The sequence below is a fragment of the Perognathus longimembris genome, chromosome 9 (genome assembly GCF_023159225.1).
Source record: "Perognathus longimembris pacificus isolate PPM17 chromosome 9, ASM2315922v1, whole genome shotgun sequence".
Taxonomy (NCBI): domain Eukaryota; kingdom Metazoa; phylum Chordata; class Mammalia; order Rodentia; family Heteromyidae; genus Perognathus; species Perognathus longimembris.
In genome coordinates, this window is record NC_063169.1 from 57877683 (window position 1) to 57899971 (window position 22289).

At 38.4% G+C, this 22289-nt stretch overlaps 1 protein-coding gene across 7 annotated transcripts in view; it reads right to left on the reverse strand.

Moving 5' to 3' along the window:
- The window catches only part of Hivep2 (HIVEP zinc finger 2), a 186284-nt gene that overhangs the window by 58275 nt on the left and 105720 nt on the right, over nt 1-22289 (reverse strand). The gene's annotated exons all lie outside the window — the stretch shown is intronic.

The window sequence follows — 22289 nt, forward strand, 5'->3', positions numbered from 1 at the left end:
AAGCCCCAGGACTGGCAAAACAAAAAACAAAAAAAACCCACTTATTTTCTACTTTTCAAGTTACATGACTTTGTTCACTTGCCTGATTTTATAATTTGTAATGATGATGGATGAGACATATCACAACCATTGAGCCTTAATTGAAGACTAACAAATTATAAATTATTTTCTGTTTTAAATAACCGATTTGATTTAATGTGCACCCATATCTGTTCCCACCACAGACATATATGCACACCCATACAGCAGGAATGAATACACACGAGTGGTCCATTAGTCTTTTAATCATTATAACATTAATTTTATAATAACCATAGTCAAAAGTGTTACAGGGTTCCTTTTATTTTCAGGACTAATATTCTTAATTTTTCTCATCCAGTTTCTATATGAGTCATCTTTTAAATTATGGCTCCTTATTTTCTGTTGTTAAATGTTCTGGATTCTGGGAAATATTCAGGTTCAAGATTTTATTACTACATATAAATAGATGGACCACATATTTGATTAATATTCCTTACAGTTTTCCTTTTAGTGGAGCAAGAAATGGTATATTGTTAAATCATTTAAATTCAATCATTTATAAGCCACAAGACATTTATGTCTGGATACCTCATCATCAAATCAGATGTTTTTAAAATAAGACAAATATTCACTCTCTCTGCACAATCGTTCCCATATTACTTTATTGACTTACATAATAGGTCCATGCTGGTCCCTAGAAACATGATAATAAATAAGAATATATAGGCTAGATTCAGATAAATACATTTGTACACCTATGTGTGGGCAGAGCACTATGGTAACACAAGTGTAGAGGTAGTGAAGTATGCTTGTGAGGACAAGTGAAAGCAGAATGAAGCATTGTGGAATAGAATTGTCCTTTGAGTCTTCAAGTATGTGTGGAAGAAAGTTTACCTAATAAAGAAATTGGAAAATTACAGTAGAGGCAGAGGAAACAGCAACTGTAAATGCACTAAAACATGAAGAAACAAGGTATATTCTAGGAACAAATAAATGTGGCTGCTACTGAATAGTGACTTCGGTGAGGAATATCAGTGAAATGAGAGAGAGGGGTAAGAACTAAAATAGAAATGGATCTAGTTGTAGCAAAGAACCTCTCATAATAAAGAGTGGGCTTTGGATTTTATGCTAAAGCACAAGGTCACATGTCTTCTCCTACAGAGATGACGAAAGAATGAAGGATAATTCTACAAAGATGATGGGGCTTTTAGTAAAAAGTTGGGAAAAAATGAACCAGTTGTGAAGGTAAAGTATGAGGTTAGACAACTTGAATGTGAAATTTATTTGATGCAGACTGAGAAGAAATAATTACAGAGCAACTGGGAAAACAGAAGAGGATATTTTAAGGAGAAACTTCAAATGCAATAAAAAACTTATTTAATGAGATATGAAAAATGTCCTCAGGAATTGACAAGTAAAAGATCATTGATTCCCCCTTTTTACGAATAACTGCATGTTGAACCCATATTCCTAGAAAAGTGCTGGTGGTTCACATCCATAGATTGGGGCTATCACATTTCTACCAAGGCTAGGCAAAACTTTACATGACCCCCCTCAACTCAACCAATAGCTGGGTATGGTAACATACATCTGTCTGCCCAGCTGCATGGGAGTTTGGGATCAGGAGAATTGAGGTTATAGGCTAGCAGAGGCAAAATGTTTTTGAGAGAGGCCATACTGACCAAAAATGTTGGGTGTGGTGGTGTGTGCCTGTCATAAGCTATATAGGTGGGAAGTATAAATAAGATCATGATACAAGCTCAAAAATAGCAAGTGTAAAAGGGGCTGAATGTACAACTCATGCAAGAGTGCCTGCCTAGCATGAAGCCCTAAATTCAAACCAGAAGGATGCAAAAGAACAAAATTACAAAACAAAGGAAACAGATTCCTTTAAGAATCAATCATAGAAGAGGTAAAAGTCTTCAACAGGCATTGTACTCATAAGTTGATATATTGAATTGAAACTCCTTGTACAACTAATTAAAGGTAACAGAAACAAATTTTTTTTAAAAAAATAAAGGTTACAACATTACTCACATAGATTAGTCCTAAGAAGATCTTGTCATGGGGTTTCTAGTTAACAGATAATGCTAATATTAACAATAATAATTGTGATTATAATGACTATGGAGTAATTATTGTCAGGCATTGTATTAAGCACTTACATACATAATCTTGTTTAATTCTAGCAAAGCTAGAATTCCCAGCCTTTCTCTAAACTAAATTCTTATAAAATTGTTAATATTCTGAATTTTACTTGAATATACTTTTAAGAATAAGAACTGTATCTGGCTACAGGTGGCTCATCATGCCTGTAATCCCAGCTACTCAGGAGGCTGTGATCTTAGGAAGCGAGCCGGAGGAAGAAAACTCCATGAGACTCTTATCTCCAGTAAACCACTCAGAAAAAGCCAGAAGTAGAGCTGTGGCTCAAGTGGTAGAGTGCTAGCCTATTGCAAAAGAAGCTCAGGAACAACACTCAGGCCCAGAGTTCAAGCTCCAGGCAGGACTGTCCCCCTCCCACCCCCACCCCCACACACACCTATGTCTTATTCTTTAATTTAGTAAAACTTGAGGGACATAGTAAAAACTCAATACTTCTACATCTCTTGGATGTAGTTTCAGGTCCTGCCATCCATATGACTTGGTAGTTGACATTAGACAAAGAACATCCCCCACTCATCTCCCCGGCCACCCAATTCTACCTATGTTTGGAAGGTCACTAGTAAGACAAGGAGGCAAGCAGATGAAACTAAATTATAGCTTTAATTATAAATTAAGTTCCATTACACTTACAATAATATGTAAATGCACTGAAGGAGAGATTTCTATGAGCTAGTGTTGTGAAAGAAATGTTAAATAAGGGTTTGAAAATTCTGACAGGCAGAGACCGGGCTTGGAAATGCCTGAGCAAAGGAATGGTTGTATATCTCATAAAGTCAACAGTTCATAGCCAATGATTTATTGAGTCAAACCTCCAATTCTACTGTTCTTTCCCCTTAAATCATTCTATTCCAGCTCATTTTTCCCTATTGCATCGCTTTAGCTCATCTCGTTGATTATAGCTCATGATCATAAACCTCTGTAATTACATCCTATTTAAACTATTTAAATTCTGCCCACCTTCTCAATACACTGATCACTTTGATAGATCCTTAGTTTTATATCTGAAATCTCTCATTCCATTCTACTTGCACACAGGCCTCCTTCTGTGCTGTACTTGTGGATTCCTGTGGGGCACACCAACTGGCCCCACCTGTCCGCGCCCCGGAGGTGTGCGGCTGTTGTGCCCCGGGAGTGAGGCCCTGAAGAGCCCTGCCTGCTTCAGTCCCTGGGGGCGTGCTTGCTTGCACCACCTCCCAGAAGAGGGATCCCCTTTATCCCCGCCTGCCTTCAGGGTCCGGAACTGGAAAGGCAGCTCTAGCTGGCCACGCCTCCCAGCCTTAAGACCATGTGCAGCAAGATGGCTGCTGGCAGTAACCTGGGGGCGGTCCTGCTAGTACTTAGGCCGCCCCTTAGGGAGGTCCCATGGCCTTCCGCCCTTGACTGACAGCTTGGACCGCCAATCATCGCCCCTGGCTAGGTATGTTACACCCTCCTCTTCCTGCTGCCATTGCCCATACTTAAGATCGGGTCCGCCCCACTAAAACTGAGAGCAGTCTTGAACCTCTCAGGAGTCGTCTGATTGTCCAACTGCCGGCGAAAGGTTGGGTTGGGCTGGGTGCGGGCGACTCGCAGCTCGTTACCTATTCTGGTTTCACACTCAGCAGGGTGCGCTTCCTTGCCTCTCCCGCTGGTTGGGAGAGCACCCGGGGTGCAGGGACCCCTGAAGATTCCTAGCACTCTGCACATTCAGATGGGTAGCTTCTATGTCAGACCACTCCAGCAAGACCCTCTTCCTACTTCCTGTATTCTTCTTGGTGGCAACTTACTGCTATTTCTCTCATGCATACTGGCGCAAAGAACTCATACAGCCAATTCCCACTTGCCATTTCCAAGACTGCTGGCTCAAAATCACTCATTATGCTCAAGGCTCATAGTTTATGGCCTGGAAATCTTTAATCCTGAACAGAGAGAAAGATGAGTTTGCTGCCACTACATTGTTCACTAGAATTGTTCAAATTCTAAGACAATTTGATTGTATATCACTTTTATTTACGGTTCCTATAAAGTATTTGTAACAACTTTAGAGAATATGGGAGAGGAGGAAAGAGAGAGGAAGAATGCAAAATATGAGGACAGAAGGAGGAAGAGGAAAAGGAAAAGGAGGAAGAGGAAGTGGAGGAATGAGTTGAAAAATGACAGCTCGTGAGGACCTGTCACATTTTTGTTCACCTTAGTTGAAACCAGGGCATAGGAAGACTTAAGAAATAATCCAAAGGAAAGCAGATCCATTGATATATATTTCAAGCTTTCCTTTGACCCTTGAGTCGAAAAACAAAATAAAAAATAAAAATTTCTCCTGAGATTCAGATGTTTGGCCTCTATATTTCAGAAATATAAAAGTATCTGTTTCTAACATCATTTTGTAATTAAGCCTCCTTGAAAATTCCAGCCACAATAAGGGGTCTTGGATTTAGAATACTCTTCAGTTGCTGCTGACCTAGAAAGAACACTTTGGTCCAAATCAGGCTTTGCTCTCACTGATTCCATTTTCCCTATGTGCTGATTTTGCAACCATTTGGAAATGACTAGGAGCCACAATACAATGAGAATCGAAAGCCAAAACCCAAATTGTTTCATTTCCAATGAGCATTAGCCTATTACCACTAAATCATAGAGGTAAATAGACATTACCAATAAATACAAAATCCTCAAAGTGCGTATCTTGAGAGGTGAACAATGAATGAAGATGCCATTTTAAGGGTAAAGAAATTTGCAAAGCAATAGAGAAGAACACCAAAGACAGAATGGGGCCTCCAAATCTACTTGAGTAGTTATAAAAGAAAGCATTTTTCAGGTGTATTATTACAGTTAAAGGTTCTTTTTTTTTTTTTTTTTTAATGCTTCATAGCTGAATGTTGATGGTTCCTTGACTGTAATTCTAGCTACTCAAGAGATCTGAGGATCATGGTGCAAGCCAGCTCTGGCAGACAAATCTAGGAGACTCTTATCTCCAATTAGATAGAACCTGAGTACAAAAAGCTAAGAGAGAGTATGAGGCCCTGATTTCAAACACTAGTACTGGTACAAACACACGTGCACGCACACACACACACAGAGAGTAAAATACCTCTTTTAGAAATTTGTACTTTTAATAAATTAATATTTCATGCTCATTTCTGTAACTTTCTACCTGCCAATTTAAAAAAAAAAACTTAAAATCTACTCCACTGAAAATGCCTAGAGGGCTGGGGATATGGCCTAGTGGCAAGAGTGCTTGCCTCGCATACATGAGGTCCTGGGTTCAATTCCCCAGCACCACATATATGGAAGATGGCTAGAAGTGGTGCTGTGGCTCAAGTGGCAGAGTGCTAGCCTTGAGCAAAGAGAAACCAGGGACAGTGCTCAGGCACTGAGTGCAAGGCCCAGGACTGACCAAAAAAAATTAATAAAATTAAAAATAAAAAATAAAAAGAAAATGCCTAGAGTCTAAAGTCGTTTAAGAAATTTTTGAAACTTTCAAAATCATATTTGTGTCTGCAGGCATTTTTTCCTGGTGGAAAAGAGCAGTGTTTTAGGCCTCAGGTCTACCAAGCTTTGCTAGGATTTAATTTTTTTTTTCAAAAGGGAAAATACACATGTGACATTCAGTTTCATGTATAAGGAAATGCATTTGATCTATAGTCAGGAAGATTACTTTATTCTATTAATAATGTAACAACTTGGTAATAAGACACTGAAGTGACCCTTACCCATGTTTCCAATAACTACTCAGGATGTTAACAGTGAAAGGATCATTTAGAAAGCTAATTTCCTTTTCATCATGCCTGTTAAGTGTTTACTTTCATTCACATCCTGTGTAACCCTATGGGAAAATTTTAAACTAATACTGGGGGGAAATCCCATAGGGTTACACAGGATGTGAACAGGGCTTGTACTGACTACCTTCAGTTTGAAAAAATAAAATAAAATTAGATAGGTGAGTTTCACTTTCTGTTTGTCATAAGTTCCACATTCTGGCTTCCAAAGTTTAGATTCAGAGTGATCAGTATTTCTGAGATGGCAGTTCTACAGAGTTTCAACAGTCTCACTGTCCTTTAAGAACAGCATTAGTCCACACTGCACTGCAAAAGCCCTGTCAGCAGCAGATACAAATGTGTAGTGTCAATCAAGGTGAGCAGGCTGGGGCACTCCTGGTGTGCTTCTGCATACCTGCATAGTACTACCCCCAGCTGCCCTTTTCCATTTCCTGTGGAGAACACACATCATACCACTTCCCCTATAGAAAAAAAAAAAAAAGCAAGCAGCCCAATTTAATTGCTGATGGAAACCTTGTCATACTTTCCACTGGCCAAGCTTGAAACCATTACTGATCTAACCTTCATTAATTTTTCCACAACAATTTGCAGAAATGTCAGGAAGCAGCTGTATGAAGACTGATTAATTGTCCTTATCAACATGACTTCACCAGGCCCGCTTACTCCCTATCTCATTTACACACACACACGTACACACACGTGTGTGTGCGTGTGTACATGTATGCATAAATTAGTATCTTGCTTTAAAAATAAAATTTGGGATTTTTCTGGGTTGGTTGGTATTAGTTTGGATAGTGGATAGTGCTATGACTTACTCTGGAAAATTCAAGTCTATTCTGGATATGTTCCAATGGCTCAAATCTCTAAGGATCTGGAGGAGAGACCCCACGAAGTATGGGCCTGAATCAATGAAGGAAAAGATTGCTTCCTGCTGATTCTTCAGTTAGATTTGTTCAAACAGACGTTAATGGATTCAAGTATTACAGCAACACTGCATTTATTAGTCAATCACAGGAGTTAAAATTCAGTTCCAAAATGTGAATTAGAAAATCAAATGCCCTTTCCTATTTTCTTTCTTAACTTTCTTTCCTCCCTCACTATTTTAGTTTGCATTCTACCACCTGCATCACCTATCAAATATTGTTCTGTGCATGTCTGGCAAAAAAAACAAAACACACATACAAAAAGAAACACAAAACAACAAGTGACCCTCACGCTCCCATGGGTGGGACCACAAAGCATCTCACAAGCTAGTGAGTGCATGAAGAGTCTGGCCATCTGGGTGACTGGTTATAGCAAGCACTCAGATGTGCGCACTTTTAACTGGTTGGCAAAACGTCAACCAGTGAATGTTCAAGAAGAGAAATACACTCTTTTTCTCAAAACACAAGAATGTAGATGCACATTTTCAAAGTGTGCTCTTGCCAAGTCACCAATGAGAACACTTCAGAAACAAAGATCAAGGCACTGTCATGTCCTTGAAAGAGAGACAGTCCATCCAATCTGGCATTTTGCAGCACGACTGGACTTCTGTGTAAGAACATGTTTTTTCTTCCTCCATATTGTCTTCCTTCTCACAGGCAAGGGATTAAAGCTGAGCAGTCAAGGAACCCAATGATACAGTCTCTTTCACAGCCAAACGTGGGGGTCCAGGAGACTTCTTCAGAGGATCGTGTTTGGTAAAAACCCAAAGGCTCTTTTTCATCCCCAACATGTGCATTCCCCAAACTGAAGAGAAATGAGACGGGGCCACTATGACGTTGTGTCCCGGAAGTAGTAACTGGACAACATCACGGGCTCTGCAGCCAGAATATCTGCATTCAATCCCACCTTCGACACTTATGAAACACACAACTAAATCAGGCAAGGTTCTTAGCCTGACAATACCATAGTTCTCTTCTCTTTAAAATGGAGATTTTTTTTTAAAAAAGCACAGTTAAAACCACTGGGAGAATTATATGTCGTGCGTTAAAGTGGTATCATGAAGTGAACTATAAATATTGGCTATTAATTCTATATTTTCTGTTGTGAGTTCAGGCATAGATGAATCTAAAAGGGAGGATAAAATAATGTGATAAATGCTCCCAAATTGATAGAAGTCAAGCCAAATGCATTCTGGGAAGATTTCCTCATTGTAAAGGGGTACCATTATGGCTCAAAATAATACCATTAAAACAGGATCAAGTTATCAGGGTAAATATTTTATTGTTTTCTGGTGACAACATGCCTTATGATGCTGCAGGACATGAAGGTCAACACTGCTGGATATTATCACACCACATCACCACTGCCAGGCCCAGGAAGCAGAGGAAGAATGAACCAACCGAGTCTAGGAAAGTACAAAAAAGGAGGAAGCACACTTGGCTTACTGTAATGGAAGTGCATGCTAAAAAAAAAAACAAAGGTTCTCATTCCCCAGGCACTAAATCAGGCGTAAGGTACCAGAAGGCCACGTAGTGCAAGAAGGATACTTCTTTGAATTCCTCTTTCACCATGTAACCTTAAGTCTCATATACCTCTTTTGTAATGCACACAAACAAGGAAAGGACTGCTGAAATTCAGGTAGAGATTAGTGAAAAATAGTTATATTTTTCTTTAATCACAGTCACTAAATTCTGTTCACTTTTGGGTAAGTCTTGATCTAAATACATAAACAAATCTCTTATAATTCCAACTATCTAAAATGAGGGATTAAATTGTGACCCTGGCTTTCCCTACAGAGAATACTCAAAAAGGACATAAAACTATCTTGTTCTTTCCCACCTCTGGAGAAACACAAGATTTGTGCAAGAGAAGGTATCCTTTCTTCTCCTAATCCAAATAAAGCAAAGAGTGCTTATTGACTTGGAAATGAGTTATTCAAACACCACCAGGCCCAATCAGAGCACAAGCAAATACATATTCAGCGGCACTAACACCAATTAACCACAGCTCCTGTTCCAGCCCCACCTGCTCACACAGGACCTCCAGGCCCCTTGAAAAGTTCCAACTATGTATTTCTAGGATGTTAGCAAGGAAGACTTACAGGAGCCCCAGGCAGTCTGACAGCCAGTCACAACACCATCTGCCATTTCTTCCTTCCTCTGCCAGCTCCCCCTAGCGTCCCAAGGATGGAACAACTCTGCTGCCTCTACAGATGGCGCCCACAGAGATAATGCAAATACCCAGATGCCCCATAGCCAAGCAGTGCCTATACCTCCAGGCAGAGTTCTTGTCATGGGTCCCATGCTGTAGCAAGCCCATACACCACAAATAAAACCCAATGAATAAATACAAGGCACCATTATAACTGGCAGCCAGATGTCCCAAAACCTTAAGTTCTGACTACAACTACTTAGGCTCCCCAGAAAGCCTTTACCCTAAATCTCTTTTGTATCAGTCAAAAATGAGCAAAGCTTGCATGGTGCGGGGTTTTAACACTGCAGTGTGCAGTTAGCCATCATCTCAAAAGCAGAGTTTAAAGCAGCATTAAGGAACGATGTAGTACCATCATGTCTCTCGGATGGTGTGAACAAAAATGGCTTTTCTTAATAAAGCAGAGCTGTGTAGCGCATCTCCTCTCCGATTTCTCTTAGTGTTCATATCAGTGATTCTATTAATAAATTGATTCCATATTTAGAAACAAATCATATGGTACACACTTGAGCATTTTGCAATTAAATAATTCTTTTTTTTTTGCCATTCCTGGACCTTGGACACAGGGCCTGAGCACTGTCCCTGGCTTCTTTTTGCTCAAGGCTAGCACTCTGCCACTTGAGCCACAGCGCCACTTCTGGCCATTTTCTATACATGTGGTGCTGGAGAATCGAACCCAGGGCTTCATGTAGAAGAGACAAGCGCTCTTGCCACTAGGCTATATTCCCAGCCCCAAATAATTCTTAATCTTATATCTGTAAACATATCAACTGCATGAAACATGCTATAGCATCTAAACTGACACACACATTAAATCTGGAAATGGCTACTTCTATAAATACATCTGAAAACTTAATCACAGTCCTAAATATATATTAAAAAGTTTCAGCTATCTAAATAATTTTGGACTTAAAATTCATTATAGTATAGATTTATTTGCCTTTTAATTTTAACATGCAACATGGACTATATTGAACTGATTAGTGAAGCCATTTGACAAATTTTTACTTATTCTCATTTAAGTTTAAAAGTTTATTCTTAAATATCTTTAAATATTTGTGCAAAGGGTTTCAATTCAATGCACCAATTCATCTTCATTAGTGTCACCCCTTCCATCATTCTCCCCAACCCCACCAATCCCTTCCAGTTACCTAGCTCCATTTTCACACATGAACACTGAAAGCACCAGAAAAATCTAAACAGTCAGTCCACCCAAGTTTTAAAGTCGCCAACAAGGAAAGCGAATATTTACTCATCAAGAATGACCCATATAAAATTCACTTGCAGGGTATTTCAAATTCTTTATTTAATGAAGACTCAATCAATTGTTCAAAACAGTAAAAAGGGAGAGTGAAATGTATTCTTATAAATCTATACCTTGATCAGACCAAATGAAATCACTGGGAATTTCAAATTATATTTTACAAATACAAATGTTGTTACTGATCACATTATGAATATTTGGAACTTTATTTAAATTCTTATACCCTAAAAGCCCCACAGATATTGGCATCTGTGACCTTTCCCCCAATTGTGTGCTCCTAAGACCTAAAATAAAACTGGGTTATAACCCAATCTCATACAAGGGTCTCAGGATGGATGGATGGATTTATTTATTTGTTTGTTTGTTTGGTCTTGTAGCCGTGTAGCACAGTAACTCAGACCAAACCCAAGTGGCCAGTTATAAAATAATGGCTGACTGGTAACATGTTCTAGGAGTGAGGGAGGAGGGGTTCTAAGGTCTGAATCAGATGGAGCTCATACTTATTAAAAATCAAAACAAAATAGAAAAAAATCACTGATCTGGTTTAGGTCCTCTTTGGTTTTTGTTCTGTCATTCCACCTTTAAGATTCTAGGCTGCCTTTTACTCTACTCTTTTTTTTATCTGATTTTATTTTATTTTTTGTGCTCATCCTGGAGCTTGGACTCAGGGTCTGGGCACTGTTTCTGAGTTTCTCCATTCAAGGCTAGCACTCTACCACTTCAGCCACAACTCTTCTTCCAGATTTTTTGCTGGTTAACTGCAGCTCTGAGTCTCACAGACTTCTCTGGCTTCAAGCTGTGATCCTCAGATCTCAGAGTCCTGCAGCACTAGGATTTCACTCTGACTCACTGTTACCCTGCTGCTCCCCCCTCCACTTTTTGTGCATTTCTCTACCACACTGACCACAAGGAATGCATGGCAGGAGGAAGAATGGCAAGTCACTCAAGAGAATGAAGCAGTACCCTTTCACAGGGTTTTGCTCATTATCAAGACTTCCATCTTTCAGGATAATGTGGGGGTGGCCCCTGCTTAAAGTGACACAATGGACTGAGATAAATAAGGTCCAGGTGAAACACAGAGGGAACCAAGCATGTGAAATGGGACAGACAGAATGAAGGCAGGATTGAGTCAAGCTTGTGCAATGGGCCAGAAGGACCATAGATAGGAAAACTAAGATCTCATGATGTTCCTGCACAAAATTCAAACCATGGTCTAAAACAGATCCACCAAAAGGGAGAGTGCCAGTCAACAAAATCCCCCTGACCATCTAAGAGCCAGTCCCAAATGCCCACGAGTGCAGCAGGAGCAGCAAGTGTAGCTCTATGCTGCTTTGCCAGCTGCCCAGGTTCTAAGGAAACTTTGTTTTCACTTATTCTCTTCTTTTACCAATCTAGAGGTGCAAGAAAAAACTACACAACTTTAGTTAGCAAGTTTGGGTCAACAATTTATATGAGCACAATGGCTCTTTTGAATACAGCTGGCCCTTTCACACTGGGAAGTTGGGAGAAATAAAGTTTACTAAATCTGCAAAGTGTGGGACTAATTCTCATAGCTTAAAATTGATAGTTTTAAAAGTTCAGAAAATATATACTGAAGTTCAGTTTTATACAAATATGCACACACAAAGTACAACTGCACAAGAGTCTGAGTGGTAAAATATGGAATGGATAAGTGACTTACTCATGGTCTGTAAGCTATTCAGATCCCAGAGAAGAGCCTTGATTTCCTGACATTTAAGTCAGTGTTCTTTCCAGCCAATCACTTCTCTTTCCATCACAGCCAACTAATTACTTCATGGTCAATGTATTGATATTCAATTCAGAAATCACTTTTTAAGGTTTGAAAATAGAAAACAAAATGTAGAAACCCTGTGTTATCAAGAGTCATCCTAATGTTTTTTTATATTATTAGTAAATGTACAGACTCAAGCATGTTTAATTTTAATAGATGGATCACAAATTATACAGAGCCTTTCCAATTTTAATTCTCTAAGACATTTAAGAAAAGGGTTGAGTAATGATGCTATCACAATTTGAAAATGTGTTCTTCAGAAAATGTTAACGAATTGTATCTGTTCTGAAGAATAATTCATAGTGTCAACCTTAAAATGGAATTAACTTTTTAATCAAACTTCCAAAATAAATCACACATATATGTGTATTATATAGCACATGTAAAATAAAAATATTTATATCTGAGTACATTAATAAATGACTAAATATGTTTAAATTATTTGATCATAAAATATTAAATGTAATTCCAACAAATATGATAAATAAATATCTTGGAATATATGATTAAATTCTCCTCACACACTAATTTGTTTCTGTTGCATAAACAAAATCTTTGCTTTTAAGCATTTAGCCAAGAATTTACTTTGGCAAAACAGGAGAAAGTAAGGAGAAATGAAAAAAGAGAAAAAAAGTTTCCTGCTCCTTGCAGAATATGAGAGTTAAAGACTTCTAGTAAGCAAAATCTACAGAACAAAATTTATATTCTATATGATGTACATAAATAAATGCTTCTGAAAGCAATGTTTAAAAACGTTAAAAAAATGAAATGGGAAACACTGAACATTTCTTTTCAGAATCTGAAGTTAGCTCCTTAAAATAAATCTAATTATTTAGTAATAGTTTAGAAGAAGTTTCCATTATGTATGTGTTTAAGTAACAAGAATAAAAGGGAAGTAGTGCTGTGGCTCAAGTGGTAGAATGCTACCTTTGAGCACAAAGAGGTTCAGGGACAGCGTCCAGGGCCTGAGTTCAAGCCTCAGGACCAGCAAAATAAATAAATAAATAAGGATACTCTACTCAGTTCTACTTTTACTATTTCTAGTAGGAAAGTTAAGTAATCAAAGTATTTCAAGTCATATTCCTGCCAGCTGGTAAAGGCTCACAACATACATATTTTAAAACACAAAGGCAGTTCTAGATGTTCTACAAAGGCTATACAGCCCTTTGATCTGTAAAAGACCAAAGAGAATTTTATAGTCAATTAGTTAATACTTTATCAAAATAATGCTCGTATATATTTCCTGGTCTGCTGCATCTGTTAACAATTCTCTGTCCACTTACAACCTTCTATTTTCATATGTTGTCTAGTCCTACCTAGGAATACCAGTTACAAATTTTACTCATTCATTTGCCAGAATGAAGAACAAAAGTAACCGGTCAATCCCCTATCCTGAATGAATGAATACATAGAAGGAATTAGTGAGTGAATAAGTAAATGAAGGATATAGATACCTACACACCAGACTATCCTTGCAGGAACAGACACAGAAGATATCAATGTTTTAGAAGACAACACAGGCACAGATAATACTATTTAGAAAAATATCCAAAACGAGTGCTTTCCTCTCTCTAGAATTTAAAAAGTCTACAATAAATATCTATGCCATCTTTATCAGAAAAGCACTTTTAATTTAGATTGCAGTATTCTTACAATATTCATAATAGCCTTCCAAATCAATATATATTTTATTTCAAACACTTTAGAAGAGCTACCAAAAATGGATATTCACCAGCTTCAAAAGCTCAAAATTTGCCTTTGGCATAATGAGTGTCCTCCCCCCCCCCCCCCCCCCCACCCCCTGCTTGTTTTTGCCAGCTGTGAAACTTCAACTCTGGGCTTGGCTATCCCTGAGCTCTTTTGCTCAAGGCTAGTGAGTGCTCTACCACTTTGGGTCACAGTTCCACTTCCAGTTTTTGTTTTGTTTTGTTTTGTTGCCAGTTCTGGGGCTTGAACTCAGGGCCTGAGCACTGTCCCTGGCTTCTTTTTTTTTTGCTCAAGGAGAGCACTCTAACGCTTGAACCACAGCGCCACGTCTGGCTTTTTCTATCCATGTGGTGCTGAGGAATCAAACCCAGAGTTTCATGTATAGGAGGCAAGCACTTTACCACTAAGCCATATTCCCAGCCCCCACTTCCGGGTTTTAAGTGGTTAATTGGAGATAAGAGGGTCATGGCAACCTTTCTGCCTGGACTGGCTTCAAATTGAAACCTTCAAATCTCAGCCTCCTAAGTGAGCCACCAGCACCCAGCAAGTCACTTATTTTTATAACCTGCAAATAAATAGAATTTTGTTTCCTTTCGAAACAAAAGAACTCAAGATTAAAAGTCCTACCTCAATAGTCCCATAGATCTCTTAGTTCAATTTGAATTTCTCGCTGTTTAAAATAGACTTGAAGTTGGTGTCTAATTAAACATGACTAAATATTCACAAGTACGTGCAAAATAAACAAGGGGGGAAGAATGTGAGGGTCTTGTTTTCTCATTCAACATAAACAAGCAAAAATAAAAATAAGATAAATCCTGCAAGACACAAACCTGTCATCTACATTTGCCAGTTGGAAGAAAAGTAGAAAACAAAAAATGCTCTAAGGAGAGGAATAGCAAAAGCAACAGTAATTGCTAAGAGACTAGAGGAATACTCCCAATCTCAATGGGTCCATATATCTTCAAGTCTGACTGGTGGTTTTAAAGATTTTTACCCATACTTTGGAGGAATACCCTGAGGGCATTTACAGATACTGTACACATCTTTGTTTTAGATAAGATGGGAGAAAGAAGTCCTATTAAACATCTACACAACTCAGTCTTCTAGGAAAGGGAATCTTACCCTGGGACAGGTAAAGTCTGGTGAGCATACATGGCAATTTCTTCAGAACTGAAGATTTTGCCACCATTAATCTAAGGCCTAAACTGAACTCACAGGTTGAATATGTAATAAGATTCAAAAAGACAGGAAAAAATAATAAATATTCACTTTACAAATGCACTTCCATTCAAGCTATCTATAATATGAAATTTTTTATGTACATTGACTTGATTTCCTTCAAGGGAAATAATTTTATTTAAAATTTTGAATGTCTTTTCTCCGCTTAACATATTTCTCAGGCAGCAGTCTCAAATAAAACAGGTCATCAATAAATGTTTATTGATGGAATATTCAAGCAAAGAATAAATGCATGGATTAAAATTACATATACACTGTGTTTGTATACTTTTGTGCATTTATGGAGTGAAGGAGAAATGGCTTCATCCTCCATTCATCCATGTGCTCTCTCTTTCTACTTCTTCTAAATTACAGGATCCCTGATAAATTATAAATACCTAATATTAATATGAGTGCCCTGGTGAGTTCTTTTATTTTGCCCAATTGGCTATAATACTTGCTTAAACTCAGACACACAGAACAAAACTAAGCACAACAATGATATGAATTTCACCCCTTTAAGTTCTATAGTAATAGGCTATTCGTCTTAACCAAGTAATTTCTGAATATATTATCATTCTTAAGTGTTAATTGATTAATAGTATCCCTTTCCCTCTGGTTGTAAGGCTGCATGGCTGTTCTATTTCCTCACGTCAGATGTGATACAATGTACTTGTCTATAACTGTGTGTTTTGTCTACTTATTGGCACATAAATATCTGTGTGAGCAGGAAAAGAACTGGTCTGTGTGTGTGAGTGTGTGTGTGTGTGTGTCTGTGTGTGCTAATGAGCACATACTTCCCTAGATTGTTCTCCATAGAAATATCCTTCCACGTGGGACAAGAGCCAAGGAGAGCCCTAGGACTTCCCTGATGCTAACTAATCCAAGGGTGTGGCTGCAAGGCAAAGCCCTCACCACTACCAGCAGGGTGCCCTATGGTGCGAAATAAGTCTGGAGGAGGAGAAAGTACAAACTAGGAAGAAATCTGTATCTAGCCTACAAATCTTTTACTTCGAGACAATAATCTTGGAATCCAACATTTTTACTCTATTTTAAAATTTGTAAAGAATTCTCAGGATTGGCACATTCACAAGGGATCGCAGAACACAAAGATGAACTGAGCTTTACATAGAAACTAACCAACAAGGATATGCCATTAAGGCACAGCTCAGCCACTTTGGTCACTGATGCCTTTAACTTTGTCTTCAAGGTAAGAAATGACCTGGAGAATATTCTCACCTCTGCATTCACAAAACATTTCATGGAGAAATCTCTCAGGGTACTAGTACAAGCTTCCTTATATTCAGGTCAGGCATATACTAGACTTACCTCTGTTTTAGGTTTACAGGCAACTAAAAGGCCAAAATGTAGACTTCCTCATTGAAGTATTATTCTACTCCACTGTGATAGCACTCAATTGCATATGGTAGAATTGTCATAAATATTCATTGAATACAACCAAACTAAAGCTTTTTACAAGTAGAAGGAGGAAAAAAAACAACTCAAGTCCTATGTAAGAAGGATGAGAGTTCAAGCCAGCAGAGTGCTAGCATTTATGATGATTGGTGTTCTTAAAATTTCCACTTAAGGCTGATGACAGAATCAAGCTCTGCTACAGCCTATGAATAATTTATTTGTGCACAAAACATTCTGTTAATGGAAATCTTTTTATGGCTCAAGATCTAAAACATAGTTGCGGCCTTATAGTTGAAATGTTTGCTCTAATCATTAGTATACAAGATAATGACAAATGATAACTACAGGATCATTGTATGCTCTTAAAGTGATTTAATAAAAAAAATCTCTTCTAAACTCAAAAAAATTCCTCTATGGGTGGAGATACCGTGGATTACGCCAGCCAACACATGGTTATCATCAAATTTATGAACCTTTTGTGTTGTGAGAGGTATCTCCCATTGAAAGGATAACTTGATCCAAACAGCTAATACATTATTTTCAATTTTAATGCTCAATTAAAAATCTCCCTGCTTCCCCAAACTAGTGTCCAGATCCAATAAATCATTTAAAAAGAGAAAGAGAGAGAGAAGTGCATGTGTTTGCGCATTCCCTAGACATTGCAGCCTGCCAAAAAATGTTCCTTCACTGTGCTATTTCAGCAAGTCGTGAGATGGCAGCGATCATGCCCCTCAAAAGGAAAAGACAGCTATTTTCCCTGTATGTTTTTATTTTCGAAGCCTGAAAGGCACACTTCTGGCTGTTGAGAGTACTCTGACAAGTACACGTGTTCCTGAATTTGTGGGGATTTTGGCACTGTTAAGGTTGAGAACACCAAAAACCACCCCAATCTTTTTTTTTTTTTAACAGATCTGAAAGAAGAGCAAAAAGAGGAGGAAGACAAGTTTTCCAGTGAATTCTGTTTTCTAATTATGAACACTCGTGGAGAAAGAAAATGTGACATATGCTCTGTGTCTTTTATTTCAAATACAACTAATAGAAAATCAAACTGATAATACCCAAATGAGCTTCTTTCTTTACCCTTCTTTTTCTATTAAAACTAATAGCCTTGGGCTGGTGTCTCATACCTGTAATCCTAGCTACTCAGGAGGATGAGATTTGAGAATCATGGTTTGAAACCATCAAAATGCTACAAGTGGATCTGTGGCTCAAGTGGTAGAGTGCTAGCCTTGAGCAAAAAAATGCTCATGGATAGTGCCCAGTTCAAGCTCCAGTACCAGCACACACAAACACAAAAACGTAATATTTAAACTCTTAAGCTCAAAATCGAGAATTATTACTGATACCTTGTTTCTGCTTCACACCTCTAGAGCACATGCATGAATGCATAAACACACCCACACAAACACACACACGGCAATTAGACAATCTTTCACTACTTCCCTCACACTTTCCTTTCTATTGTCTATTTCCCATCAGTTCTTTTTGTGTTGTAATCTCAGTTCAGCCCTTCACTCTGTCTCAAACTCCCACTACACAAAGGCAAGAAGAGATCACACTGTATGCCAAGTCCAACTGGCATACTTCCGACCCAGGGCAGGACTGGGCACAGTACCCTTGGCTAGATGGGCTGTGGGGACAATTATCAGTGGCAGTGACCTGTGGAAGTGTCAAGAGAAACTTACAGAAAACAAGCTGAGCTGAAAACAGCCACAAGGGCACTGGAATGAGAAATCTACGAGACATGAGAGGCTGAGGGAAGATGGAGGAAGTCAGTAAGAAATAATTCCCTAAACTTAGGATGGAAGTATTCAAACTTAGGATGAAAGTATTCATTCGAGTGTTCTAGGTGGCATCTCGGTCTGTAAGTGTAGAAGGAGATGTAAGAGATGCAATCTGAGGTGACTGCTCTTGAGTGAATTCATCATGCAAGTGCACCCTAAGCAGCTACAATGCCTGCAGTGACTAGAGCGCCTACTCACAATGCCTTTACCTCTGCCTCTCACTTTCTAATGCTATCTACCAGCCCCACCTTTCCAAAGTGCACCTCTGATGACATCATCCCTCTGCTCAAAAAAGGATCAAGGCCTTCCCACTCCAGCTACATGGAATGATCATTCCTTATGGTCTTGACCTAAGGCAGCTGGGCTCCCCTCTGACAACATTTACACCTGCACTCCCAGCATCCTTTACCTCCTCAGGCCACATTTTATTACATCACAAGTAATCCTTTCAGATGGTGGTGATTTGGGTTGTCATGACTGAGACAAAGGAAAGAAAACATACTTGCTTGGTTTGGTGAGGAAGGATAATGCTATTACTCTACCTTATGAGTAATGGGGTGTTGTTGTTTTTTTTCAGTAAATACGGATCACAGAAAATGTACAAATTTGTCCTTATGACTCTGCTCTTGATATTTAGTATCAGATTTGCTGATTCATCATACTGATGTAATTAAATCGGTATCCACATATCAATTTTCAGGCTTCAAAATAATTTTAAAAGGAAAGTCACAACACATATTTGTTGGATAGCTATGTTTTTTCTTCTTCTTTTTTTTTTTTTTCCCCAGTGCTGGGCCTTGGACTCAGGGCCTGAGCACTGTCCCTGGCTTCTTTTTGCTCAAGGCTAGCACTCTACCACTTGAGCCACAGCGCCACTTCTGGCTTTTTCCTATATATGTAATGCTGAGGAATGGAACCCAGGGCTTCATGTATACAAGGCAAGCACTCTACCATTAGGCCATACTCCCAGCTATAGCTATATTTTTTAATCACCATCCTTCCAGTCTGAAGAGGACACTGACAAAACAACGATTTCCTTTTGTCCTCAAGCAACTAACATTGCAACATATGAGATAAAAATCCCACATAAATTACCATAAAACTGCAAGCATAGTAATATATACCGGAAGTGACATGAGAAAAATATGAAAGTGCTAAGGGAATTCTTAGAGCAGATGAAATAAAACATGACGATAAGTTACCTTAAAGTAAGAAAAAAAAATTAACCAGACTCTGTCATTAGTAAGTGCTTTAACTGATAGCGCAAATAATAGATGAGGCCAATAATGCAATTCAGAAAGTTAATTTATCTTCTGGGAATTCATGGATGAAGAAGTCAATGTGATACCAAGCTCAACATATAATAAAGATTTCTAGGAGGGAGTTTTTGCCTAATATGCAATTCAAGTATTTGTAGTCAAACATATAGCTCCCATAAGAGCTAGAGTTCAAGAGGGCCTTTTTATAATCTCTAAGGAGGTTGCTTTGGCGATAATGAGATTCATGGATGAGTAAAAGATTGAGTAAACTTAACAGTATCTTCAGACAGGCCATACCTGTCAGAGGTCTAGAAAATTCACATTCTTTATGCCATAGAGTTAGGCATACTCCATTGGACAGGCTCCAGTTGCCCTAATACTGTAAGATGGGACTCTTCCTCAAAATTTCAATATGGCTTGTATTTCCATATGGGAATCATACTAAACACAATATGATGACCACATCTACAAAGCTTCACTACTTGGATGTTGGCCAGTCCGCTAGACCAGAGACCTCAGAGTGACTACAGCATGCTATCTGATGTAGGGAAAGCCAGGGTTAAAATTCTGGCTCTATGATTCACTAGGGCTGTGACTTTGTAAATCACTCAATTGTAACACCCACTACCACCACCAGCCTCTATTTCCTCATACGCATAATAACATATGAATGATATCTCTAAGATACTTCTTTTCTCAAGTAAGGTAATGAACATAGATGCCATTTGGAAATAGTAAATCATTACCCAAAGTGTATACATATGATCATAGAAACAAAGTATATGACCATTCAATTCCACCATTTAGGTTTTGTATGGCCAGTGAAAGAGGAGAGATTCACCCTTCTCTGCTACTATGTAGTGCAAGCTGATAGAAGGAGACAGGGAAAAGGACAGACAGAAGGAATATTATAAAATAAGAAAGCAGCCTTCCACAGGGGTTTCAGATAGCTACAGAATGCTCATGAGATCAAATGTGCTTTGCTCATGCTAATGGTTTAATGAATGCTTGCTAACTGACCCAGGGGCAAACAAATGGATAATTTGCTAAATCCATGAATGAATGCTGATGTAGCCAAGTGAAAGGCTCAAGAAACAAAGTTGGCAGAGTCAAGTCTAAAAACTATCTTTCATGTGACTGACAAAATATAATTCCCATTACAACTTAAACAGTGTTCAGAATTCAACTACTCCTGATAGTAATTACTGGTAGTTTCTGAGTTCCTAATATTTGTTTTTAATTCTCACAAAACCTTGTGAATTAAGCAGTACCCTTATTTAATTCAAAACAATCAGTATTTCAAAGCACATTGTCACAGTGGGCTGACTGAGCCATTAGAGACTAGAGCGCAGTGTAATAAGCAAGAAGGTCACTTGCACTCCATGGCCAGACCACAGCATGCTCTGAAGGCATTTAGGAGACAGTCTCCCACACATAGTTTAAATTAGGTGCCATCAATAGAAATTTCACCCTGAAGCATATTTTGGGAATAGCTGCAAAAGCCAGGCTTGAGAGCAGACAGAAAACTCTATGCACTGAACAAAGACATTTCAGTTGGTATCATATGCTAACCTAGAAGATCCCTACTGAAGAAAGTAAAGTGTTGCCTTTAAATTTTTTAAACATTTCTTTTCTGATGGGCTTTTCATCTAATTGCCTTATAAGATTATATATATTAAAAAAATCTAAATGGCACTATAGAGCCATAACTACAAAACATTTCTGGTCACAAGTAAGTACTGAATCATGAATCTGACAAACTGGATGAAAAGACGTTCTGGAGTTTTACATACTGGATTTTTACTCTGACTTGGTACTCCAAAGCTCTGCAAACAAATCAAGTTTCAAAGGTGTTTCCTCACCTCAAGGCAGATTATTTTAGACAAAGCTAGAGAACTGTCACAAAAAAAACCCCAAAACACCACCAATCCTCATGCCTTAGGATGATCACAGTTCTGCAGACACTATTGATTAGTGTAACTTTGAAGCTGGTTATTTTCCTCCCTTCTTCACTACCACTTACCAGGTTTTAAAATGGTTCCAGTGTATTTGGAGAGAAAGTAAAGTAACATGCTGCTTGATTCTAGAACCATGAAAAAAAAAAGCAGAATCTGAGAAACTCAAAACTTGTGACTTAAATGAGAAAAACAAATTTTGTTCCAAAATTTTCTGTTATTTGTAGAAAGGGTTAATTTAAGCATGAATCTGCCTGCATTTAAAAAAAAATTACCAAGTCCTAAAATCAGTATCATTTAGATTTTTGATGCCAAAAATCTGTTTGACAGTGCGGGCTTTACTATACTGACATTTTAACAGTAGCCAAAGTCCTGTTCCCACTAAATTCGGTCTTGGCAGTACCAATAATCTGCTAACAGCCGAAACTCCTCCTGGTTCTGTGTTCTTTACTCCAAAGCTTCCACAGCAACCCAGGGAAACGGGGAAGTGGGATCAAGCACGTTTTGGCCTTAAAGGTCAGTCCTTATTACAAAGCCCAAAACTTCTGTGACACAAGACATGCTCTAAAAAAAGGTAAGATGCTAATTTACTTAAAAGAATTCAGGCTTTAGATGTGACTCTGACAAGATGCAAGTGTGCATAAAAACTCTCAGAGCAAAGTCTGACATAGTCATACAGAACCTCAAGATGACGAAAAGCAAAAGTAAAGTAATACTAAAAGGGACTAGAGGTTTAACTCAAGGGGACAGCCTGTAAAAGGACCCAAATGAATCTCCAACATCAAAACTGAAATAATGTAAAATAGAACAAAACAAA